The sequence below is a fragment of the Bufo bufo genome, chromosome 2, assembly GCF_905171765.1.
Source record: "Bufo bufo chromosome 2, aBufBuf1.1, whole genome shotgun sequence".
Lineage (NCBI taxonomy): Eukaryota > Metazoa > Chordata > Amphibia > Anura > Bufonidae > Bufo > Bufo bufo.
In genome coordinates, this window is record NC_053390.1 from 44,282,161 (window position 1) to 44,305,383 (window position 23,223).

The 23,223-nt window shown below is 46.4% G+C and overlaps 1 protein-coding gene across 1 annotated transcript in view; it reads left to right on the top strand.

Annotated features, from left to right (window-relative positions):
- Positions 1 to 3,418: 3,418 nt before the first annotated feature.
- PDZD2 (PDZ domain containing 2) overlaps positions 3,419 to 23,223 on the top strand; it is a 301,267-nt gene continuing 281,462 nt past the window's right edge. Inside the window, exon 1 of the mRNA XM_040421009.1 lies at positions 3,419 to 3,478. The gene's annotated coding sequence lies outside the window, so the exon portion shown is untranslated. The remainder of the gene's footprint in view (positions 3,479 to 23,223) is intronic.

Consider the following 23,223-nt stretch of genomic DNA (forward strand, 5'->3'; position numbering starts at 1 on the left):
GGAAGGAACCGCCGTGAAGCGGAGACCACATAAAGTTGTGCTGAGGAGCATAGTGCATACAAGTCACCAACGCTCTGCTGACTCCATAAATGCAGAGTCCAAACCTCCTCTGGTATTAACATCAGCACAAAACTGTGCTGTGCCAGGAGCTTCATGGCATGGGTCTCCATGGCCGAGCAGCTGCATGAAAGCCTCACGTCACCAAGCATGATGCCAAGTATCGGATGGAGTGATGTAAAGCATGCTGCCCCTGGACTGGAGGAGCCAAAACATCTCCTGTGGAGTGATGGATCACACTTCTCTACCCGGAGTCTGATGGACGAGTCTGGGTTTGGTGAATGCTAGGAGAACGTTACCCGCCTGACTGCATTGTGCCAGCTGTAAAGTTTGGTGGAGGAAGGATACCACATAGTGTAAGAAAATTAAAACAGCAGCGTCAGTAGCAATAATTAAAGGGGTTAAACGAGATTAAAAATGTCCCCCATATGCCCGGGCCCCTCACACTCAATCTACTTACCTGGCTCCCCGCGCTACTCCCGGTCTCCGCACTGCGCCTGCTGCTTCTCCCCGTGCGCGGATGAAAACATCCGGTGTCGGGGACAAGCCTCCCTAGCGTCACCCGCGATGCTAGGGAGGCTCGTCCCTGCATGCCATTGGCTGCTCCCCCCATTGTAAGTCAAAGGGCGCCTGATCCGTTTTTTCCTGTCCAAAAAAAACTGGATCCCGCACCTTTGACTAAGGGCTCATGCACACGAACGTAAGGGCTCCATGCCCGTGCTGCAGACCGCATACGGCGGTTCCGCAATACACGGGTCACCAGCCGCGTGCATTCCGCAACACGGATGCGGACACATTCACTTGAATAAGCAGTGCGGAAGCACTGATCGGAACCCCACGGAAGCACTACGGAGTGCTTCCGTGGTGTTTCTGGCCGTGCCTCCGCACCGCAAAAAAGTAGTGCATGCACTACTTTTTTTGCGGTGCGGACCGTCGGATGCGGATCGCAGACCCCATTGAAGTGAATGGGTCCGCGATTAGCATGCGGCTGCCCCGCAGTCGGTGCCCGTGCATTGCAGGCCGCAATTTGCGGCCTGCACCACGGGCACGAAGCCCTTACATTGTATATAGTGTCAGACGCGGTTTGTTCAGTTTCGCAAACTGGACACAAAACCGCAGTTCGCAGCGGTTTTGTGTCCGGTAACAGAGCCTAACAAGCCAGAACGGAATGCATTCTGTTCCGGGTTGCTCCGTTTTATCCCAATTACAATAAATAAGGACAAAATTGAAGCGCTTTGCTCCGGTTTTGAGATCCCCTGCTGGATCGCAAAACCGAAAGGAAAAACGCATATGTGAAAGTAGCCTTACGGACAAGGATAGGGGCCGGACGCTCCATTCCGCACCTTTTGTAGACTGGTTTTCCACATAGATTTCAATGGGGTCGTAAGGTTACCTGCATACCGGTTCACTCCGCATTTTGCAGAACGGAACGTCCTGCCCTCTGATAGGACATGTTGGAGTGAATGGGTCTGCGTCTGATCCGCAAAAAATGTGGCTCAGATGGGGAGCAAAAATACCGTCTCATGCACACAAATAAATTTTTCTTCTGTGTCCGTTCTATTTTTTTCCCCGTATGCGTTCACTTCAATGGGCCCACAAAAAACAAAAAAAATACGGAAATGACTCCGTGTCCATTCCATGTCCACATGGCTGTTCCGCAAAAAAATAGAACATATTGTCTACATTACGGACAAGGATAGGACTGTTCTATTAGGGGCCAGCCGTACCGTTCCGCAAAATGCAGAATGCACACTGTCAGTATCCGTGTTTTGCGAATCCGCAAAACAGCCAATGCTCGTAAGTGAGCCCTTAAACAGAAAATGCACACCAGAAACCACACCAAAAACACGTAAGAAATATGATAAATATGGCGTTTTAAAAAAAAAAAAAATTATGCAGTTTTTATGTGAATTTCTGTGTGTGTTCACATGATGGATTTTGAAAATTAGGTCTGTGCACACATAAGATTTGAGAAGGATTTTGGGATGGATTCCGTGTCGATATCCACGCCAAATCTGATAATTCGCAGATCATGCATGTGAATGGGGTTTACCGCCACCCTGTTCACATGTTACGGAAATAGGTGGCCAGTGCTGCATATTCCTCACGAAGAAGCGTGAAAATTCATATATCAGACAATAAGAACGGGCATGGCATAGGCAGTGATAGAAACCCAGAGCCAGCAAAAAGAGCAGTACCACGCTGGGTGTATAATATGCCCAGGGGGGACTTGTGCCAGGCTGGGTGCAGGGTATTACAGGAGCAACGGTGCATGATATGCCCAGGCAGGGGTGACTTGTGCCAGGCTGGGTGCAGGGTATTACAGAAGCAGCGGTGTATGATATGCCAAGGGGTGACTTGTGCCAGGCTGGGTGCAGGGTATTACAGGAGCAGCGGTGTATGGTATGCCCAGGGGTGACGTGCCAGGCTGGGTGCAGGGTATTACAGGAGCAGCGGTGTATGATATGCCCAGGGGTGACTTGTGCCAGGCTGGGTGCAGGGTATTACAGGAGCAGCGGTGTATGATATGCCCAGGGGTGACTTGTGCCGGGCTGGGTGCATGCTATTACAGGAGCAGCGGTGTATGATATGCCCAGGGTGGACTTGTGCCAGGCTGGGTGCAGGGTATTACAGGAGCAGCGGTGTATGATATGCCCAGGGGGGACTTGTGCCAGGCTGGGTGCAGGGTATTACAGGAGCAGCGGTGTATGATATGCCCAGGGGTGACTTGTGCCAGGCTGGGTGCAGGGTATTACAGGAGCAACGGTGCATGATATGCCCAGGCAGGGGTGACTTGTGCCAGGCTGGGTGCAGGGTATTACAGGAGCAGCGGTGCATAATATGCCCAGGGAGGACTTGTGCCAGGCTGGGTGCAGGGTATTACAGGAGCAGCGGTGTATGATATGTCCAGGGGGGACTTGTGCCAGGCTGGGTGCAGGGTATTACAGGAGCAGCGGTGTATGATATGCCCAGGGGTGACTTGTGCCAGGCTGGGTGCAGGGTATTACAGGAGCAGTGGTGTATGATATGCCCAGGGGTGACTTGTGCCCGGCTGGGTACAGGGTATTACAGGAGCAGCACTGAAGTGTATGATATGCCCAGGGGGGACTTGTGCCAGGCTGGGTGCAGGGTATTACAGGAGCAGCGGTGTATGATATGCCCAGGGGTGACTTGTGCCAGGCTGGGTGCAGGGTATGACTGGTAAGGACGCTGTAGGTGATGGCAGCAGTGCCTGTACACCCGCTGGATGGGACAGGAGGTCTCCTCCCAGTCAGGGGGTGGGGGGCAGAGCTGTATACACGGGCTCCAGGGCTGGGCTTGCTCCACGCTCTCCTCCCTGACTCATGCTGGATGTGCCCGGGACAGGAGCCGCAGAGCCCGGGAACCAAGTGCTCCCTCCAGCCGGTGCCCACTCCTGCAGGTAAGCCGCCCCAGGGGGCAGTGTGTGGGTGAGGGGCACTCTCCTGCTGACTGTGGGCTCCGGGCATGTGGGGATCCGGGCAGCTCTGGTAATCCTATTAGTATTTGCAGCCAGTGGAAAATTCATGCATTTTTTTTTTTTTTTTTTTTAATTCATGGAAAAGTCTGTTTCACCAGACTGCATGCCCTGCCAAGAGGTTCTGCAGCAGCTGCAGCTCACGTTCACCTCATGTGACTTGTAACTGGTTATAAAGATGTGTTTGAACTGATGTAGCAGAGCTGAATGTGTCATGTTACTGCAGCAGAGATAAAGGGAAGACTTAGCGAATTGCACTGTGAGCAGTTTCCTGATGCAGTCGTAGGGATTGTGGATTTGTGGCACCATTCAGACAGGACATTACAACAACCTGGGCCAGTGCGGTAAAGTTTGCTGATGGCGCTTGCTGAGCAGAGAGAGAGGTAAGGGGTTGTCCAGGATTAGAAAAGCATGGCTACTTTCTTCCAAAAACAGCAGCACCCCTGTCTATGTGTCTGTTATTACAGCTCGTCTCCATTGGAGTTAATGAGGCGGAGCTGCAATACCGCCTACAACCTGTGGACAGGGGTGGTGCTGTTTTTAGAAGAAAAAAGGCTTGTATCTCCTACATCTCATTGTTCCCATAGATGTTCAACTAAAATCTGGAGCTTTTTCTAAAAAAACTAACGCCAAATGTAAAAAAAAAATAGCCAAAGCATAAAAGTGCTGAAACAAACTAAATAAAAACCCTGTGTGTGACTCCACCCGTTGGCCTCTTTCACATGTATATTTGCTGTCTGTATATGACACGTATTTTGTGTACCGGAATCCGCTGCTAATGTTAAAGGGGTTGTCCGCTTTTTTTAATATTGATGACCTATACTCAGGATAAGTCATCAATATTAGATCAGCGGGGGTCCAACACCCGTGTCCTGGGGGGCGCTCCTGCTTGTGCTATACGTGGGGGTGCTCCTGCTGCTGTTCTATGGAGGGGGTGCTCCTGCTGGTGCATAATTGCGCTCCTGTACTGATATGAGGGGATGTTCCATTTGCCATTTATATATACGAGGGCGCTTTTGTGCACATATGAGTGGACACCCCTGCAGGCCCTATATGGGGCGCGCTCCTGCTATATGTGCTGTATGAAAACACCTTCATGTGAACATTTTGGACCCAGAAATATCTGGACAGTCCGTAAAAATAGGCAACTTTTTTTCCTGTGTCCGTGATTTATTTTTTTAAGGCTGGTGGTACTTGACTAGATTATTTTGGTGGTAATTATCATCATTTCATCACAGTAAGGGCTCATTCACACGACCGTTGGTGTCCCGTTCCCGTATCGCGGACCGCATTTGTGGATCATTCATTACAATGGGTCGGCAAATCCGGAGATGCGGAACGGAAGCATGGAACAGAACACTACGCAGTGCTTTCTGGGGTTCCGTTCCGTGCCGCCGCACCGCAAAAAGATAGAACATGCTCTATCTTTTTGCGGAACGGAGGGATCGCGGACCCCATTCAAGTGAATTGGTCTGCGATCCCCATGCGCCTGCCCCATGGAAGGTGCCCGTGAAATGCGGACCGCAATTTGCGGTCCACAGCCCGGGCACAGGCTTCACACGTTCGTGTGAACGAGCCCTAAATGGTGGTAATGAGGTGTCGTCAGTATATTGATTACTTATAATCGTTATCATTTATTATGGATTTCCAAAATGTTGGCTGTCCCTGATTTTGGGGTAAGTTGTCAAGAAAAATTCTGGTTGTGGAGCAGTTGCCAATAGCGACCAGTGAGGTCACAGCTCTGTGGGAAAATGAAAGCAGTGATCTGATTGGTTGCTGTTGGCAGACATGAGGCCTTCATCCTGGGAGTGTTTTCGGCTCCTCTTCTGTCGTATATCTTGCTTGGAACGATGTCATATTGTGCTGTATGGAAGACCGATGAGGTAAAAGAAAATGGGGCCCCACAGTAGCTCTCTCTGAGGGCCACCACCAATTATAGAACTGATTCTATTATCTGCTATGGGGGGTGCGCTTCTACAGGCAGGTGCCTTTCCATACTTCGGTAATGCATACGATTTTTGTAGATTTAATAAGTCACAATCTACTTGAAAAGTGCGCAATTTGCGGCAAAATTGTTGGCGCAGTTTGACGTGAAGCCGAGGCCTAATTCATACTTGTAATGGTATGTGGCCCCTCTGGTGGCTCCATTGATAGAAGCACTTGGGGAATTATGGGGGCGTGACCAGTGTGTGTGGGCGGGGTTTATATATATATATATATATATAACATTTCTGCGTTTTCTTTCTCTCCGAAGTGTTGTGGACATTGAAGTGAATGAGGCTGAGCTGCGATACCAGGCACAGCCACTATAAAATGTACGGCGCTGTGCTTTGTGAGCAGAGAGAAGGCTGTGGCGCTACTGCCTTCTCAAACAGCGGATCGGCAGTGGTCCCCACCGATCAGATACTGATGACCTATCCTTTAAAAGGTGGACATCCCCTTCTGGGGCAAAGGTTTGGTCTTTAAACATGGTGCCCGCTCAGAAACCGAGTGGGCACCTTAACCGTCAGCTGCCAGCTGCTCAGTCAATGTCCGTTATCGGCGATAATGCCGATCACAGACATTTAACCCCTCAGGTGCCGCAGTCAATTTTGATTGCAGCATCTGAATGGTAAAACCTCGGGAGTTTGGCCCAAACGGCTCTCCTGCGCCAAGATCGAGTAAGCCGTTTGGTTACTATGTCAGGGCTCCATGGTAATTCATTGCAGTCTATGGGACACGAGATCAGATGGTCGCATGTTCAAGTACCCTCTAGGAGGATTTAAAGTCTTCAAAAAGAGAGAAAAAAGTTTTTCAATTTCAAACAAATTTCTCCATATTAAAAATAAATGATGTTGCCATTCAAAAGTACAACTTGTCCCGCAAAAAACAACCCTTTATACAGCTATGTGAATGAAAAAATAAAAAAGTTATGGCTCCACAGATGCAGGGAGTAAAAATCTAAAATGGAAAATTGCAGGGTGCAAAAATAAATAGGTTTGTAAGTCATTATCTTCTATGTAGTTACTAAAATTTCTTTCTACCTTTTTATGACATCTGGTCACATTGGTGACTGAGCCGCCGCTGTTCTGACCCATCTACAGCAGTTTTCATATGGGAAGTCCTCCTTTCCTGTACCCCTTGGGTGCTGCCTCCGGCTCTTAAAGAGCCAGCGCACACCCCTTTATCTTCACCAGCCAATGGCTTTCAACCTTGGCGTATTTCAGGCACCTTCCCCTGTGCTGTGTCCTATTGTTTGACAGTGTACTGACCTCTGCCCGTTTACCTGTATTTTACTCTTCGCTACCTGACCTGTGCCTCTTACCTGTATTGATCCCTACACTGCCCTCAGATCTATCAGCTGATTTTTTTTTAGGGTCTGGCAGTGAAAGAGTCATTGTCGTCATTGGATTTAGCCCTGGTAATGTTTTCCTACATTGTCTTGCGGTTTGTAAATTTATTACTTTCAGCATTTTACACTTCAACCCCCACGAAGAGACTTTCGAGGAACAGTAACAATAAGGTTTGGAAACCATTAACTCTCAACTGTCCATAGGTAGAGCTGTGCCTGTTTATAAGGCCCCATTCACACCGCCGTTGTGTTTTTTGGTCTGCAAATCGGCCAAGTGTGTGCCTCCATTTTCTAAAAAATTTTTTAACTCCTGTAGAAATGCCCCATCCTTATCCTTAGGGTACTTTCACACTAGCGTTTAAGTTTTCCGGTATTGAGATCCGTCATAGGGGCTCAATACCGGAGAAAAACGCTTCCGTTTTGTCCCCATTCATTGTCAATGGGGACAAAACTGAACTCAACAGAATGCTCCAAAATGCATTCCGTTTCGTTTAGTTGCGTTCCCATACCGGAGAGCAAACCGCAACATGTTGTATTTTGGTTTCTGTCCTGGGATGCGGGGGAGCAAGACGGATCCGGCATGACCCACAATGCAAGTCAATGGGACGGATCCGTTTTCTCTGACACAATAGAAAAAGGATCCGTCCCCGATTGACTTTCAATGGAGTTCATGACGAATCCGTCTTGGCTATGTTAAAGATAAATACAACCGGATCCGTTCATAACGGATGCAGACGGTTGTATTATCAGTAACGGAAGCGTTTTTTGGTGAACCCTGCCGAATCCAGCAAAAACGCTAGTGTGAAAGTAGCCTTAGCTGGGCTGCAGGACGGACATATGGATGTGGACAGCACATGTTGTGCTGTCCACATCTTTTGCAGCCCCATGGAAATTAATGGGTCTGCAGCCGATCCGCAATAAATGCAGATCAGATGTGGACCGAAAATATGGTCATGTGCATGAGGCCTAAAGCTTGTCAAAGTACTGTTTCAGGGTTTTCGCCCCTCATTAGTGTAGAGCAGTGCACAGGATGAGATGTATTGAATACAGCTCGGGGGGCACTGTTTCTCACTGACGAGGCACAGTGGGGTACGGAGACGGAAAAAAAGACACAGATTGGCTTTCAACAGCGACACCTGTCTGTATACAGCGCTGTTTCCGTTTTTTTGCCCCTCATCAGTAGGGAGCATCGTCTGTGTACACTGCTATGTCTCATAAATGAGAACCAGTACCCTGAGCTTCGTCTAAGGCAGCGATGCCCAACCTGCGGCCCTCCAGCTGCTGCAAAGCTACAACTCCCAGCATGCCTGGACAGACTACAGCTGTCGGTCTACAGCAGGGCATTATGGGAGTTGTAGTTTTACAACAGCAGGAGGGCCACAGGTTGGACATCCCTGGTCTAAGGTATCTCATCTAGCCAGCTAGTTCCATGCCTGCTGCTGATGAGGGACAAGAACCCTGAAACAGCCCAAACGGTGTCTCTTGTTTGCCTGCTGGCTGACAGGCATATCTATAGGGGGTGCAGAGGTAACGGACAAACCCAGTTGAAATACCTGGTGCCTGAGGGGCTCAAAGGAACTCGCCCCTATTCCGAATAGCACTTGGTAGATGGGAAGAAGCCCTGTGATTTTACATTGGGGCCGAGGAACCACGCTTTGTGGCCATTGGCCGGAAAGCCATAGAGAGGGGAAAGCAGGAGCTGAAGTTGCATAGTGATCAGCGGCCACTTCATTAAAACGAATAGGGTAGGGCTACACGGCAACACTAGTCGCGGCCTTGATGGCAGGGGCATCGCAGTGTAGAGGTCACCCCACAGATATAAATAGAGTCGCAGCGCGAGTTGCATGTGTACTGCAACTAACACCCCTAAATCGCTAAAAAATCCAGAGGTCACAGTCGCGGCACGCACACACGCGACTTCCACTGCGACCCCATTAATTTCTTTGGGATCACCGCCAAACTGCAATCCTGGCCGCGACCATTGTAGCCCTACATTCAGTTGGAGTGTCAGGACCTGCATGTCCACCATCACCACTTCTAGAATTTTTAAAGGGGTTATCTAGGTGCTAAAATTTCTTCAGGAAAGCCTTCAAACAGCATTAAAAGTTCTATTCATGCTCCCTTTCAGATGCTCCGGTTCCTGCCGGTCTCTAGTTCCTGGTGCCTTTTACCCACTCAGCAGATCATCGGTGCGGTGGTCACCCTCCTCAGGTAGTGATTGGCTGAGCAGGCGTTTCCTGCGTGTCGAGAGTCACCAGGAAGTAGACATTGGCTGGAGGGGGATCAGTGAGATGAATATGACTTTTTTTTCTTTTCGTTTTTTTAAATTTTGTTCTACTATTCGGAGGCTTTTCTAAATACATTTTATGGCTCGGACTGAAGAGGACGTCTCTACATCTTTACTGGTGAGGGTTTAGATTTTAGAAGCGTTGGATGGAGAGCTCTGGACCTGTCCATCCATAGAGCAGCCTTATGGCCAGTACTTAGTCCAGTCTTCATGTAGTCTGCGGACCTCATTCCTGACACCGTGTTATGTCCAACTTCAAGTCTTTTAGTAGAGATCTGTGCATGACCTGTGACCCCATGTACTGTGATCTTGTGTTCATCAGAGGGACCTAGATACCTGTGGGGGTGGGATGCCGCCGATACGTATGGAGGCCATCATGTCTACCCCCCTTCATCCTGAAGCCTGGATGAGCTCACGTCTTTGAACTGATGGGGCGACAGGATCTAATAAACTGAACATCCACAAGAACGCTCCTGTTTTTGTTTAGTCGGACGTCTATGTACACAAAGTGTGGGAGGGTTTATCATCTCCTTCGCAGTTGGGGGAGGTGGACGTATGAATATACGCTCAGTATATTGGGCAGACTAGATGGGCCAAATGGTTCTCATCTGCCGACACGTTCTATGTTTCTATGAATGGGAACATCTGTCAGTGAATGGGAACATCTGTCAGTGAATGGGAACATCTTGGTTTACATCCAAAGATTGAAAACTCACCCTGGCCTAGTCCTGCTCACAGAGCTGAGGGTTTGTTACTGTCTGATAACTCTTAGGGCTCATGCACACAAATTTATTTTTTGTCCGCGTGGCCGTTTTTTTTTTTTTTTTTTTGCGTCCTGTATGCGGAACCTTTCACTTCAATGTGGCCGAAAAAAAAAAAAAAAAAACAGAAATAACTCTGTGTTCGTTCCGTGTCCGTGTGTCCTCATGTCCATTCTGCAAAAAAATAAATAAAAATGTCCTATTTTTGTTCACATTACGGACAAGGATAGGACTGTTGTATTATGGGTCAGCTGTTCCGTAAAACACGGAATGCACACGACTGGTATCCGTGTTTTGCGGTCCGCGTACATGAGCCCTTAGCCAGTACTATTAGTTTGAAAACCTGCTGTTTTTTGTGACAGTGTGAATTATCCCTAAAGATGGATACGAACGGTCCAGTTCTCTCCTTCTCCAATCCTGTGAAATAAACATGTTACAGATTTTATTTATTTTTCTCAGTAAATTTCCACTGCAGTTTTTTTCCTCTACGTGTCATGTGTGAATCCAGTCCATATTATGCTCACGTGATGGAACTTGCAGGCAAAATTTGGTGCATATTCTATGCAAAAAAATCAGCATCACACAGTCCTCATCCCCTGCATGTAAATGGGGTCAATAACCACTAATAAAGATATGACAAATTTGTGGAAAAACAGACTGCAATGTACCCGTACGCCAGTCTTGATCTCCCTGCGTTGGCTTTAGATGCGCCAAATTTATTAAGACGCTGATGCCTCTTAATAAATAAGTCAAATCTCTGGCCTGCCGTGTGCCAGAAACAGAAGTCTATGCCAACGAGAGACTGTGTAAGTTATAGTGAATCCCTCTAAGCCACTGATGGCGAACCTTTTAGAGACCGAGTGCCCAAACTGCAACCCCCAAACCCACTTATTGATCGCCAAGTGCCAACACGGCAATGTTACCTGAATACTACAGTCCAATATAGTATATCGTCCATGTACATTATCATTTAGCTATAATAGCCTGGCCTGCATTCATAGTGCACCCTACGCTGATGAATGGCAGGAAAAGACTAAGGCATATTGGTACGGATGTCGGCTATTGTCTCTTCTGTATCCACTAGAACTATATATAGTATTGGTGGTCCATTAGCATCATGGAGCCGTATAGTTTTATTAATAGGGCAGTAACACTGATGTGACCTGGGAATGGTCCTTTCTCACGGACGTTCCCATGACAGGTGCCAGGAGATCAGTGAGACTGGCAACACGTGGATTGATCTGACGGGTTCCTTGTGGATCAATTTGTGTCTGTGTTGTTTCTGGTAATTGCCACACACCCCTTGCCTCAGGTGTAGCTTATGTGGTCATTTCACCTTCCCTATTTATTGTGGCTTCTCCCACCATGCTGTGCGGTTTATAGCTTCAGTCTTGTTGTGGATTGCTGGTGTTTAGGTCTCTGTGGAGTTCCTGTGCTTCCATTACCATTTGAAGTTAAATGTCTCCTTCCCTTGTTGTTTATTGTTGGGGTTTTCTTGTGCTGCCCTTTACCCTGCCATTTGTGTTTAGGCCTGAGGGGGACTCCTGTTCGTCCTACCGTTTGGAGGAACAGGTTGTCTCTTGTCCTGACATTAGTACCAGGGTCCTACAGGGTGAGTTGGGACTTTAGGTTCCTGTGTATGAACTCACCTACCTCTGGGGTCAGTTCATACTTGCAGTCAGTCAGGACTTTTATTAGAGTTTCTCTAGAAGGAGACCTGCTCCTTTCCCTAGTTTCCAGGCCTTTTCCCCTCACCCCTTTCCCTCCTACGTTCTTTGTGGGTTTCCCTCCCACATCGAAGCGTGGCAGCCGTTTGTAGGTAGTTCCTTTTTTCCCCTTCTTTTTATCTGTTACCGGGATATTTTGGTAGTTTGTCCATCTGAACAAGTGAGACCCGAAACATATTTCATGAAAGACAAAATCGCATTTTGTACTTCTGCTTCAGAAAAAAAGGTTGTCCATGAGAATTGTCATCTAGGTTTTCTTCCTTGGGTGCCCTTTATTAGCGTTGAGCGGCTACTCATTCTGGAGGCCTTGAATTGAGTAGATGCCCGGTAGCGCCATTTTTTTAAATTTTTTTTTGCTTTCAGCTTCACCTGGTATCGGGCAGCAGCCTGAACCAATCATGAGACATGGGGTGTGGCTTAAACTACCTCAGACTCCCTGTAAGCGCTGTAGCTGAGCTGTAGGCACAGATCACAGCTGGGCCCCTGGGCTCTGTTCAGACTGTTTGCAGTGTATTTTGGAGGTATATGTTGTGAAATATGTATACATCTGATGTATGCCGCTGTACAACACACAATGGCAAACGTCACCTATTGACTCCCTTTTAAAGTCGAGTCGATTCTGTAATATACTTTTTGGGATGCCTCTGTATTAAAGTGGACCTAAAATTTTAACTAAACTTTACTGAATCCTATTCTAAATATGCTAAAAAAAAAAAAAATTTGTAATACACTTTAAGGCCTCCTGCACACGACCGTATGTATTTTGCGGTCCGCAAAAAATACGGATGACGTCCGTGTGCATTCCGTATTTTGCGGAACAGAACAGCAGGCCCCTTATAGAACAGTCCTATCCTTGTCCATAACGCGGACAATGATAGGACGTGTTCTATTCCTTTGCGGAACGGACATACGGAAACGGAATGCACACAGTATCTTCTGTTTTTTTTTGTGGACCCATTGAAATAAATGGTTCCGCATCCCAAAAAAACGGAACAGACACGGAAAGAAAATACGTTCGTGTGCATGAGCCCTAATTATTATTTTAACTTCTATGCCAAATAGGCGCCTAAAGTTCAGGTACCTATTGCACATACAGTGCTGTGCAGGCTGGAGCTTTGCTGCTCCTGCCTGTGCCAGCGCTTCTCCGCTAAAGCCTGGCATAGCCTACTTTCACACTTGCGTTGTTGTTTTCCGGTATTGAAATCCGGCAGAAGAACTCAATATCAGAAAAAAAATATGTTTCCGTTTAGTCCTCCTGCATTCTGAATGGAAAAAGATCAGTTCAGGATGCATCAAGATGTCTTCCGTTCTGTCAGCATTCAGTTATGTGACCGGACACAAAACCCCTGCAAGCTGGTCATAAAAAAACGGAAAAAAACGGATCCGGCAATGAAAACAATGTAAGGCTACTTTCACACTAGCGTTTTTCTTTTCCGGCGCTGAGTTCCGTCCTAGGGGCTCAAATCCGGAAAAGAACTGATCAGTTTTATCCCCATGCATTCTGAATGGAGAGTAATCCGTTCAGGATGCATCAGGATGTCTTCAGTTCAGTCTTTTTGATTGATCAGGCTTTTCAGAAAACCAGACTGAACACCCGAAAAATGTGAAAAAAAAGTTAAAGTCCATAAATGGCGGATCCGTTTTTTCCAATGCATTTTTTCATGGTGATCAAAATCCTGATCAGGATTCAAGTGTAATCAGTTTTCACACGTTTTTCCGGATCCGGCGGGCAATTCCGGCGACGGAATTGCACACCGGATTCAAACAACGCTAGTGTGAAAGTAGCCTAAGTCAATGGAGCCTAAAAAACGGATCCGTCACCCATTGACTTTTAATGTATTTAGTGACCCGTTTTTTCCCCCGTTTTGATTACACACATCCGCAATGGAACGGATGTGTCCTGATGTGCAAAATCAAAACAGATCTGTTTAATTCTGGCATTGTGGTCATCTGCCGGATCTCAATACCGGAATTAACAACGCAATTGTGAAAGTAGCTATACATGGGCTATGACGGGCTTTAGCAGAGCGGGCACAAGCAGGAGAGCGATGTCATATATGAGCTTCTGCACTGCGCTCGCTCTGCTCTGTTAATAGCCTGTACTGGTGTGGTACGCAGGCTATTAGCTATTATTAGAGTGTATTCCAAAAATAATTTTTAGCACATTTAGAATAGAACTTAATAAAGTTTAGGTACATTTTTAAATAACGTTGTTGTCTACACTATTGAATACAATTAAACATAAAGTGATGCCAGCAAATACCTTCCTAGACTTATGTCAAAAGGACCCTTTTACAGCGGGTTGCATGGGCGGACTGGAAACTTAACGTGGCCCTGGAAAAAAAAACTAAGTGGCCCTATGTTGTAGGCGGGCCCAAATTAATAGAAGGCAGAACCAACAAAAGTAGGTGGGGCTAACACAAGTAGGCGGAGCCTGTAAAACAATTTTGCAGCTCAAAATACCCCCCCGGCAGAGCCAGATAACAGTGCACCACAATATACTGCCCCAGCAGAACCAAATACCACAGTGCACCACAATATACTGCCCCAGCAGAACCAAATACCACAGTGCACCACAATATACTGCCCCAGCAGAACCAAATACCACAGTGCACCACAATATACTGCCCCAGCAGAACCAAATACCACAGTGCACCACAATATACTGCCTCAGCAGAACCAAATACTACAGTGCACCACAAAATAATGCCCCAGCAGCACAAAATAACCCCCTCCCCCAAAACGATGCTCCTCTGTGGAGGTCAGCAACAGGTTTTGCCCTCCTACTCCAGTTGCCTCAGGATGGCAATACAGTTAAATTCAGGAGCCAAGAGGGCACCTGCAGCTGCCAGCTAGGTACATAGGTACTTGATGCTCGCAGCTCTTAGAGCATCAGATCATTACTTATTTGGCTTGTGGCCATGAGGAGCGCTCGGGCTCCCCCCTGGGCATCGGCCCACTGGGAATTTCCGCCTCTGGCTGGTTGGGTCAATGACATCCTATAGAAATGTTCAATGTATGTGTTGGGACCATTGTAGTCTGAACATAGCTTGATAGAAGGGAGAGAACTGTAGGTTTTCATAACCCACCTATGGTCCTGGCTCCACAAAACTTGCTTTTGTGGGGCATTTATGGGAGGAAACCCTATGAATGTGACTCTGCTGCCTTATGAGGAATGCCTGTGATAGGCGAACCCCATCAGATTAGGTCTACAGATCCCCAATCTGGGTAGATTGTATAAGATTTGGCTTCTCATCCCCAAGGCTGTGGGACCACTTTACTGTGCAGGTTTAGGTTCTTTTACCTTCTCCATGACATTCAGAAGTCCCTATTATCAGATACGCGGTATAAATGCACTACAGATGCAGGGTCCTCCAGCTTTTAGTAAATTATTCTATGGCTTCTTGGGGTCATTTAGGACTTTTAGCTGTTAAGCTTCTGCTGCATTGCAGAATTTGCCTGAAAGCTTTAGTTTAAGCAAAAAATGCACTGTTTGTCTGGAAGCTGTGGTCACGGTAATGTGTTCAGTGATTCCCGGTGGGGGTAGCCTGCAACAAGCATAATGCACAATTCTCCTGTATGTACTGCAATATCGGAGAACAGCTGGGGGGATACACAACTGGGAGAGTGACGGTTTGTGGGTGGGAAGCCATTGGAAATATTGCATCCATACATAAGAGGTGAATCACATCCATTAGTTTGTCCTGTAGATTAACTCATTCTGTACTGGACACTTCTGTACGGTGTGAGCGGCTGCGGTGTGTTTGGTATCGTTGCCGTCTGATCCCGTTATGCCGCAGTCCTGTGCTGGGACATAACCGCACCCAGGTGAGAATACAGGAGGTATAGAGGTTTGTACCTGTGCATCAGGCCTCATGCACACGAACGTATTTTCTTTCCGTGTCCGTTCCGTTTTTTTTTGCAAAAAAAACAGAAGGACTCAGTGTGCATTCAGTTTCCGTATGTCCGTATTTGCGCAAAAAAATATTACATGTCCTATTATTCTCTGCATTACGGACAAGGATAGGACTGTTCTACCAGGGGCCAGCTGTTCCGTTCCGCAAAATACGGAATGCACACGGACGTCATCCGTATTTTTTGCGGACAGCAAAATACATACGGTCGTGTGCATGAGGCATCAGACAAACAAGGCTTCTGCTACATACAAGGAAGGAGGTAGGTAAAGATCCTACCAAAAGTAGACTATGGGGGTCATTTACGAAACAGTTTTACGCCTCTTTTTTGGTGTCAGATTGTCGCATAACCCCTTTTTTGCAGCTTTTTAAATGCCCTTTCGACAATATTTGGCGTTTTTACATTGTGTTAGACACAAAGGAGTGTTGAGGGAGTTTGGGAGGCGTAGCGGGTGCCGGCCCGGCAAATTTATAAATTTTATGCCAGAGGCTGGCGTACATTTTCCGTCGGGAGCACGGACTACCAAAGATGCACCTAATTTATGACTAAGTGCACACCCCGTGCAGCAACGCCGGTATAAAATGTACAAAAAAGACCGTAAAAAAAATGACATTCTTAGGCCTCATGCACACGACTGTTTTTTTTTGCGGTCCGCAAAACGGATTTCCGTTGTTCCGTGACCATTTTTTCTTCCGTGGGTATTCCTTGATTTTTAAAGGATCCACGGACATGAAAAAAAAAACTAAGTCAAGTTTGCATTGAAAATGATAGAAAAAACGGACACGGATCACGGACGCGGATGACTATCTTGTGTGCATCCGTGATTTTTCACGGACCCATTGACTTGAATGGGTCCGTGAACCGTTGTCCGTGAAAAAATAGGACAGGTCATATTTTTTTCACGGACTGGAAAAACGGATCACGGACGCGGAAGCCAAACGGTGCATTTTCCAATTTTTCCACGGACCCATTGAAAGTCAATGGGTCCGCGAAAAAAAAAACGTAAAAACTGAACAACGGCCGCGGATGCACACAACGGTCGTGTGCATGAGGCCTTAATCAATGACCCCCAGTGAGCGGATCTGTAACACGACCTTGTGCCTTGAGCACTAAGCCTAATTCTCCGTAAATTGGGCACATGACAGCAATGTCTTTTTTCTCTTTGTAGATTAAGGATTTATAATTAACTTCAGACACAACAGTTTGTGGTTTTGCTCAAGAAAAAGGCCAAATTCCTCCATTTCTCATTGATTAGTAATTAGTTGTGTGTGTTGGCATGAGCGGCGCGGCCACTAGTTTATTTTTGCAGCTATCGCTTAAAGGGGTTGTCTCACTTCAGCGAATGGCATTTACCATGTAGAGAAGGTTAATACAAGGCAGTTACTAATGTATTGTGATTGTCCATACTGGATTCATTTTTCCATAACGTTGTTATATACTTCTCGTTTCCAGGGGTTAGGGCCATCGTTGCAGGTGGCCGGAGCTGGAGCTTCTGCGGATGCATGCTTATTCGTGCTTCCCAGCCAACAGAGAGGGCTGCGCTCTTTCCTATAGTGTGCAAACACGACCACTGCTCTTCGATTACAGGGTGGTCGTTACCCCTGGAGACGAGCAGCGTACAATGTGCTGGAATTCTCCGGATCTGCCACTGCCAGATGCAACTGAGATGTGAGATCTGGCAAATATGCAGAGAATCGGCTGGACATAATAAACCGCTGCACCCTACGGTTTGTATCCGGTCATTTCCCGGCATTCTCTGCTGGAACTGGCTGGCGGCTCACCATGCCGGAGATGTGAAACTAGTATTGGAGGTTACCCTCTCCTCCTTTGGACTGCATTCCCAAACAATCCAGATCTGTGGAGGCAAGGTCTTACCGGTGTTATTGGCCTTACACTGTCCACGGGCCGTAGACCTGACCTACTTATCTCTTTACGGTTTTATGTGCTCTAGAACTCAAGGGTGTGAAACCATGAAGAGTTAAATGTACGGGGTCTGTGGCCCACAGGCGGTGTCGGGCCGGTAGCTGCCCGTTGACGTAGGGAGATCTGGTCTTTCCAAAGTTGGGTTTTTTGGGAATTCAGTCCAAAGGGGGTGATAAACTTCATCTAAGGCTTAAATACCTGCACGGATAGTAGTAAGGGAAACTAAAGCCACAAAACTGATTACGGCCTCTTGTATACTATCGTATTATGGTGATCTATGACCTCTGACATGTTTAGAGCTCCAATATGGTGCAAATGAAAGTCTCTGGGGCTCTGTGGCACCTCTGCCATTGATTTAGTCAAAATGGCGCCACTGGATGCTGTATAATAGAAGCATTGCACCTTAAAGGGGTTGTCCCAAGTTTTTACAAGTGATGGTTTATTTTACTTTCAGGCATATTTTCCGTACTTGCCTGTTCCTTGCCGCTCCGTTCTGGTTCTCAGGGCCTCCTCACTGGACTTCTGGTCACCGCCTGTTAACTTTTGCCCACATGGGGTCGTGAGCTGCTGCAGCGAATAATTGGCCTCAGTGGCGACGTGTCCCCAATCGGCTTTTATCGCTTCTGGGTTATGTGCCACTTGGTGACACATCACTGCTGAGATCAGTCATTTGTGCAGCGACGCCCATGATCTCATCCATTCGGAATTTGAGGTTCAGGGAAGAGAGTCCAGGAACCACAGAGCTGCAATGGAGAGGAGAGAACAGGTGAGTACGAATTTCTACTTCAAGTTTAAAAAAAGCTGGAAAACCCCTTTAAGTGGCACACAGAGAGCCTCCTGTCACGGGTAGTACGGGGAAGGAAAGACAACCAAAGGGAACCACAACAAAACAACAACAGACTAGGCCCCAAACCTAGGGAACAAAGAGGTCACCTCCTAGCAATCCCTGATACTCTCCCTAAGCTGCTGACAACATGTGCAAATCTCAAAGGTAGAAATGCACATGCACAGGAACCTCAGACTGCTGAAACACTGCACCAAACCCTCAGCTTAGGGAACAGGGAAAGAGGCAACTGGCTCCTTCCAAACTGAAGGAGCTAGTGCCTCCCTGAGGCCTAGTCGGCACAGAAACACCAGGAAAAGGACTTGGCTTGAGAAGCAACTGGAACAGGAGAACCACCACAGAAGCAGAGCACTCCACAGAAGAACTATCAGCCGCAGGGAAACAAGTGAGAGGCGGAACATATAAAGAGCCACCTGACTGATAATGAGCAGCATCTGCGAAGGGGTGAAAACCTGTCCGCAACAATTAAAACAAGAGAGATCTGTCAGATAGACTCCTGAGTCTTCTGTCTATCTGAACTTCTCTCAGGGCCGGCGGTGACACCTTCATATTGACGTCAAGCCTATTATTTCTTCTGAATTCAGAGGCTACAGATGCTTCCAAAAATGAATGTATTCTTTTAGTGAGACCCAGCGTCTTGTCTGTTGCCCGTCATGGGATGCAGCGGTTGTCTAGCCAGGAGCCCGGGGGCCGGTGAGTGGTGGGGGTTACAGAAGGACATTTCTGCACACTAGTTATTAGTCATTCTGTTTATGTAAACTTTTTTTTTGTTAAATTGGATGTCAGAAGTGGAAATTTCCGCTCATCGGGACGACTGAACGTATTTATATAATGAATCTTTTATAATGTCGGCTTTTGGAGCAGTTTCAAGACTATAAAGTTATTATTTTACATCAATTGCTGTGTAGGTGAGATAAGGCTTGCATCGATCAATGACCAGAGAGAAGGACATAGATGAATGTATGAGGGCGGCTCTGAGATGCACAAATTAATCCGTCGTTACTTTGCCAAGTTTTGCAGCTCAGAGCAGAATCACAAATCTGTCAGGAGCGCCGGCTTAGCCATGAGTCATTATTAGTGGGGCTGCCGTCATTATTTAACACAAAATTGGGATATCCAAGGGATACAGCATCTGGCCAGCCCGTATGAAATGCACCGTGCCTTTTATTGCTTATTCCATCCAAAATGCTGGAAACTACAACTCCCATCATGCCCTGTCGGGGAATGCTGGGAGCTGTAGTGTTGCAACCGCTGGAGGGCCATAGGATGTAATCTATTGCCATGGAGTGTTGTATGTAGTTAAAAAAAAAAACTACCTTAATTGACGGGTTTTCCGTTCATGATTCTAGGAAAGCTGGATTACAGAAAGGTTGTCACCATCCTGACCAAAACCAGTTAAGGCTACTCTCACACATCCGTTATTGATAATACAACCATCTGTATCCGTTATAAACGGATCCGGTTGTATTATCTTTAACATAGCCAAGACAGATCCGTCATTAACTCCATTGAAAGTCTATAGGGGACGGATCCGTTTTCTGTTGTGGCAGATTGTGGCATCCGTCCCATTGACTTGCATTGGGGGTAATGCCGGATCCGTTTTGCTCCGCATCCCAGGACGGAAAGCAAAATGCAACATGTTGCGGTTTGCTCTCCGGTCTGGGAACGCAACTAAACAGGACGGAATGTATTTTGGAGCATTCTGTTCTGTTCAGTTCAGTTTTGTCCCCATTGACAATGAATGGGGACAAAACAGAAGCGTTCCCCCCCCCCCCCCCCCCCCCTCCCCGGTATTGAGCCCCTAGGACGGATCTCAATAGCGGAAAACTTAAACGTTAGTGTGAAAGTAGCCTAAAGTGGTTTTCCAGGATCAGAATATTGATGGCCTACCCTAAAGCTGGGCCATCGTTATCATATATATTTATTTATTTTATGCACTTTATATAGCGCCTCTATATTCTACAGCGTTATACAGACAACTGTCCCCAATGGGACCAGTGCTAACCACTGAGCCACCGTGCTGTGTGGAGGTCTGACTGTCTGCACCCCCGTTGTTTCAAGGGTCCACAGCAGTTGTGTGATCGCTGATGAGAATTTTGTGACAAAGCAGGACTTATGAACAGCGACCGAGAGCTTCAGGTTTCTCTGTTGACTTTCTTCCATTGCGAAGTTTTCTAGAACAAGCCGAGTGACTGAGCGCTTCGTCATGCTGTTGATGTGTTACATGATACTGCCCTAAATCTAGGCTTTCGTGGCAATGATTAGTCACCGCCACCAGTAGGAGGCAGGAAAGTAAAATTCCATATGGATCTGAATGATAAGTTAATAAGCTGCAAAAGTACTGTATTATTCCGACCAGATATATGGACATGGCTGAACTAATTTTTTCTTATTATACATATAATTATATCATTTTTCTAGTATTTACAACCTCAGTGTTTAGTCTAAGGCCCTATTCACACTTGTCAGATATGACACGGGTTTCATTGTCAAATTTATTTATTATTAAAGCGCCATTCATTCCATGGCGCTCTACATATGAAAAGGGGTATAAATACATAATAAGCATGAACAAGACTAGTTGCAAACTAGTTGATGACTGTCCGCATCCCTTGCATGTAAACTGGGTGTTTTTCAAAAAATTGCAGACACCTCTGAGGTAAACTTCAGATTTCTGCCCCAGATCTTGCACCGAAATATGTGTTGGATTTGCAGTATATAAATCTGACGTGTGATCAGGCTGATACCATATCCTCCAAATAGGTCATCCGTTTCTGATCGGTGAGGGTCCTACACCCGGGACCCCTGCCGATCAGCTGTTTAGAAGGCACCGGCACTAGCAGCAGCACTGCAGCGTTTTTTGCTCACCAACCACAGAGCCGTACATTGTATAGTGGCTGTGCTTGGTATTGTAACTCAGCCCCATCCACATCACTGGAACTGAGCAGCACCTAGGTCATGTGACCGATGAATGTGATGTCACATGGCCTAGGGAACTACTGCAAGCACCCCTGTGTCACGGCGGGGCGCGGGGGAAACCCCCCGCCGTGCAATGGCGGTGGCTGCTAGCCAGGTAGCAGGGAACAGGGAGGAAGTTTTTGTTTATGATTACATTTCACAGAATTTTGGCTAAAAATCATATTTTCAATTGACCTTTATTAAAAATATTGAGCCATTCTGTCACAGGACTTTGTTTTCCGTCCTGCATAATGGAAACCAGGACGGATCCGTTATGCTGCCCATAGACTTCTATTAGGACGGATCAAAACAGAATGTCTCTTAAATGCTTCCGTTTTGCATTCAGTCTGCAAATTCCGTTATATTCTGTTATAAACTGAACCTATAACGGAATACATTAATACAAATTCAAACCCGGCCTTAACTGTGTGACTGGTACTTTCACTTTGTGCCGGTCATCTAATAAACCTTATCTCTAAACTACTAAGAGGTCATAAACATTTATTTAAGCCACATACTTATCAGTAATATAAGAACTCAGCTATAATGAGTGTTTATAATGTCAGAGAGCAGACATAAGGAGCCTGTCAGCTCCCCAACTGACGGAAAAGAGAGAGAGCCCAGAGGCTGCTACTAGAGCATCTCAGCTATGTTCAGAAAAAAGGCCAATTAAAAAAATGATTTTTAGCTTAAAATGAGTACAATACAATAATGAAGAAAATTGCCCCTAAAGGTGTACATAGCCTTTAAAGTCTATAGGAGGAATTTATAATGAGGGCAAGATTTGAAGTCAGCTTTGCCTGAGTATGCGTTGGCGTACTTTGTGCCAAATAGCGCACGTTGTTTGTTAAATTGTGCACATCTTTGACCTAAGACTTTTCTCTACAAATGACACTCCAGTTTTTCTTTGCCACCCCCTTACTGAAGTGAGTTTGTCCCTTTTTTTGCAGCTTTTTAAAGAGTTGCAGTGATAAACCATGTTGACTTTGCCACTGTAGTAAGTGGGGTAAAAATGCAAAATGTCACAAAATTTGTTAAAAGCCTATTGAAGCCAGAATTCTGGAGTGCAGGGCTGGATAAATTCCCCATATGCCCACCTTCTTAACCATTTTCTTTTTCAATAGTCTATGCTGAAAAGGTAAAATTTTGCAAATCTTCTTAATCAAAAATACTGTTTTGTGTATACAACCCCCATGCAGATATATGCATCTGCACAGAGACAGCCTACAGACAAACCCCTTGTAGTCTGCACCTACGGTTGGACTCCCTTCCATTTGTCTCCTACTCTTCATTATTACTGCAGGAACTGACTGCATACACTTTGTTTGTAGTCTGTTACCATGGAGACATATAGGTCCGTCAAAGACATGTACACCCAAAACGATATTCATTTCCTTCTCATCCTAATCTATTTGGCATACATTTCTTCCTCTTTGACTTTTTTTTGGAGACCATAAGGTTTCCCAGGACATATATAAACTCCTCACATTACAAAGGCTTTGAATCTAACGTGTCTTTTAGGAGGAGGGAACGGCCAGATCCAGGATCTGAGTGGCCCACCAGAGGATTCCCCAGTGAACCCAAGCTCTGGTGCTATTGTGGGCTCCAAAAGTTCAGGAAAAAAAAACATTTGGCCGCCTTTGGAGCCACTCGCCACTAGGGTCTATTTCTGTGGTTCAACGCCTATTAAACATTTTTGATAATACAGGGCTTAGGTCTCAAGTAATTATCTTCGGTGGACCCCAGGAACCCCAGTCAGACACTGACCAGATCTCGTCAGAAGAGCAGAGAAGGAATAGGGAGATGCAGGCCCTCTGTTTTGTGGCCATAAAACACAATTCTCTTCCGATCATAGGCTTTGTTTTGTGGGTGTAGCTGGCATTGTTGTCAGTCTGTATTATTACATTATCATGATTTATCAAAA